The sequence below is a fragment of the Zingiber officinale genome, chromosome 4A, assembly GCF_018446385.1.
Source record: "Zingiber officinale cultivar Zhangliang chromosome 4A, Zo_v1.1, whole genome shotgun sequence".
Taxonomy (NCBI): Eukaryota; Viridiplantae; Streptophyta; class Magnoliopsida; order Zingiberales; family Zingiberaceae; genus Zingiber; species Zingiber officinale.
In genome coordinates this window covers 92,148,537-92,152,894 of record NC_055992.1, presented here as the reverse complement: position 1 = coordinate 92,152,894, position 4,358 = coordinate 92,148,537, and positions in this window count along the sequence as shown.

The window sequence follows — 4,358 nt, the reverse complement described above, 5'->3', positions numbered from 1 at the left end:
CCAGAGGAAATTCTGGCAGCATCTCCCTTGTACGGGTGACAATCTGAACCATTTCTACAGACACAATATACCTCAGTCACAAGCGGCTGAAATATATACACAACCACGCAGTTTATATGTAGCCTACTCGGCTGATATAATAAAAACACAACCACGCAGTTATATATAAATCTAACAGCCCACTCGGTTGTACCAAAACCAAACACAACAGAAATATAACAGACAACACATACAAACTAAAAACAAAGACTGCTAGCCGACTAGGCTTACACCACACAATAAAACAACACTCCAAAAACAAAACCGGAACACAAAGCTAAATACACAAATTTCATATACCAAAATAAAAATAAACAAAAGGGGGGACAGGTCTTCTGATGTGACGTGGGGACCAGTGGGCAGGATACTCCAAGCAACTCCATAAACAACCTGGTACCTGAAAAAGATAGTGTCCACGGGGGTGAGTTCAACAACTCAGTAGATACCTAGTTGACATATATAGTAAACTATAACAAATAGTAATAACTAAGGAGTACAGTCTCCTGGACAAAAGCTGGAAATGCACAATAAAAAAGACTGAAGGGAACTGTACTCACCAGGGCCTCCTATCAGAATAGTCATGTCGTCAGACCGAGAGTATCATAAATCCTGTATGCATGTCAAACATATGCATCCATCCAAATGCAGCATATAAGTGCAGCAAACACAATCAGTAAATGCATAAATGTGTATGATGCCAATGACATGCCCTGGTCACCCCTACTCTCCAGTCAGTCGTCTCACACACGATGGTGAGACCGAGTGGGTAGGGTTGTGACAACCGTGTACTCTGCCGTCACTGCTCCTGATGAGTGACCGAGTGGACGGGATGATGTCGGAGTACACCTATCCTCCTACCCCAAATCATAAGTGGGGGAGCTCAATGCTCTCATCTCTCTGAGATAATTCAGAAGAGCGATCCGTGCCGGCTACCACGCCGCGTCACACTACTCATGAGCGGACTAATGAAGCCAAACAGAGCAAATCTTTCATACCGGCTACCACGCTAGAGGAGCCTAACAGAGCAACCTGTCTCCGGCTAACACGCTGCGTCACCACTCCCCAAGAGTGGACCAGTGGAGACTAACAAAGTATAACTGCCACACACTCTGCCTGATATACCACTAACCCATGAGTGGTGGTGTGTGCAGATCCATGTAACTTGCGATGTGCTCAACAATAATGGAGTCGACAATCGCACAGCATACAATCATGCGAGATGATACATGACACTAAGCATGGCAATATCCTGAACTTATATATATATATATATATATATATATATATATATATATATATATATATATATATATATATATATATATAATGTGTACCCTAGCGTCAATGGGTCAAATCCGAAGATCTAAGGTACACATGTCAGGTATGATAAAAAAACCTAGTCCGGTATATCAAAATGCATGGTATGTCATTACCTCTATGATCATAAATAATCTGAAGGGTATAAACCTGAATGCTAAACAAGTAACAATCAAAGCATGCACAGGTAATGGATAATGACATATCGATGCAGATATAAAACATAATTATCACTACTTGTTAAAATCTACTAAGCATATCAACATGACATATCAAAAGATAAGTCAAGGTACTCGCCTCCAATCGAAAAATCCAATCCAGTCCAAATCTGACGTCAAGATGCTCGTCTCGCATCAAAGTCCTGTGTCACCAATATAAATATATTTTATTTAGCTAACTCAAATGTATAGCTAAATAAAATCCTTAAGGCTTAATTAGGGTAAAACCCTGATCAATCTAACCATCTAGTTATCCAATTTTATCCCTAATTCAATACATATACCTAGGTTAACATTAGTTATTAACCTATCTATCAATCATCAACAACAAGATCAAAACCTTATACCTTACCTCAATTCACAACCATTCTTGCTGCGGGTGTAGGGCTGTTTGCTGCTGAATTTCAATGTAAGCAGCTGCTCCAATCCTGAGGAACCTACTGCCAAAATTTCTGGCCACAACTACCTGGAATTACTAATCCCTAAATCAAAATATCCAAAAATCAGCACTTGCCATGATCCAAGAGGTTCAAGTGCTACTGATTGAATCTGTAACCCAACCTCAAATCGAAAGAGTACTACAACTAGTGATCTAATTCACAGAAACAACAAAGATAAGCTGCTCACCTCACTGCTGTCTTGTTTGGAACCGGCAGCAAAAAGAAATCTAGGGCACGACACTAGGGTACAAGGTCGACGGCGGCGCTGGGTCGGACCTGGTGGCCGGCGACAGTGCTTGTAGGCGTGACGAGGGTGTCGGGGTTGGCGACCTAGAGTAGAGGGAACGCGCTCAACACTGTGGCTCACAGCGAGAAGGAAGACTAGGGCACGACGGTCGACGTCAGCGCACAGATCCGAAGAGGGGAAGGGCGGCGGCGCTAAGGCTAAGGTATCGGCGGCTGGCGACCGGTGTTGACTGTTGCAACCGGGGTGACGCGAGACAAAGGGAAACTTTTGCGCTGCTCGGTCGGAAATGGAGGAAGAGATGGGGAAATGGAAGCTTGGCCGGCGCTAGAGAGTGAGGGAGGATCTAGGGCTCGGGGAGGAAGAAGGAGAAGAGGAAGAGATCGGTGAGGCTTAAATCGCGAGGGAGTGCGGCGGTTTGCGGCGTTGGTTAGGGCACACATGAGGGGAGAAGGAAACGACGGAGAAAAATAAAAGAAAGAAAAAGAAAAAAAAAAGGAAAAGAAATCAAACTTTTCCTCGCTTAAATGGGGTAACCTAAACAGGCTTTCCCGGGATCCATAATTGATCCCCGTAACCTACACCTTACGGTCTCCAAAAAAAATTCCAAATTTTTTTTAAAAAATTCTAGAAAATTCCCTTATCATTATTTGCCATTTCCAGTATTTTACATTCTACCCCACTAATAAAAATTTGATCCCCAAATTTCGTTATCTACTATCAGCAAGTACTAGCAAAAGCTAAACAGTATAAATGTTGAACGGAACCATAACTTACATACCTCAAGTGAAAAGATGGGGATAACAAGCTCGGATCGTATCCTCGAGCTCCCAGGTAGCCTCCTCGTCCAAATGATGCTGTCATCCAACTTTAATCAACCGGATAGTCTTGTTCCGCAACTGACGATCTTTCCGATCCAGAATCCATACCGAAACCTCCTCATAAGTGACGTCAGGCTGAACGGGAACTGAGATATGTCAGCACATGTGTCGGGTCGGGTATGTATCTTCTCAACATAGATGCGTGAAATACGTCGTGGACGCCTGCCAGGGATGGTGGTATGCTAGACGATAAGCTACTGCTCCAATCCTCTCTAGGATCTGGAAAGGGCCAATGTACCGCGGAGCTAGCTTACCTTTGAGGCCAAATCTCTTCACCCCTTTCGTGGGTGAAACACACAGAAATACATGGTCACCTGTAAAGAACTCCAGGGGTCTACGTCTCTAATCTGCATAACTCTTCTAGCGGTCCTGCGCCTCTGACATCCTCCGTCTGATAGTATGAACCAACTCTACCTCATGTTGAGCTCTATGAGGTCTCAACAACTGGGACTTCCCCACCTCATCTCAGAGGGTGGGTGTCCGACAAGGCCTACCATACAACACTTCAAACGGTGCCATCTGGATAGCTGAATGAAAGTTGTTGTTGTATGCAAACTCTACCTATGGCAAATGGTCCTCCCAACTGCCTTCGAAATCCAATACACATGACCTCAGCAAGTCCTCTAGAGTCTGAATGGTCTGCTCTGACTGTCCATCTGTCTGCAGATTGAAAGCTGTACTAAAATGAAGTCGAGTGCCCAAGGCCTGCTGCAAACTCTACCAGAAACAAGACGTGAATCGGGAGTCTCTATCCGAAATAATAGTCAAAGGGACACCATGTAATCTGATGACCTCCCGGCAATACAGATCTGTCAATCGATCTAGGGAATCAGTCCTCCGAATCGCTAAGAAGTGCACGGATTTGGTTAATCGATCAACAATTACCCAAATCGCGTCATAGCCTCGTCGTGTCCTAGGCAAACCCACCATAAAGTCCATGGTAATGTGTTCTTATTTCCACTCAGGAATAGGAATCCGCTGAAGTAATCCGGCAGGTCTCTAGTGCTCAGCCTTCACCTGCTGATAGACAAGACATCCAACTACGAATTCCACAATGTCTTTCTTCATGTCATTCCACCAATAAGAACGCCTCAAATCTCGGTACATATGGGTACCGCTTGGGTGGTTAGCAAATCTGGAGCGATGAGCCTCCTAAAGTAGCTCCTCCCTAACCGGGTGAGATGGAGGTACGCATAAGCGGCTTCGGAAATATATAATA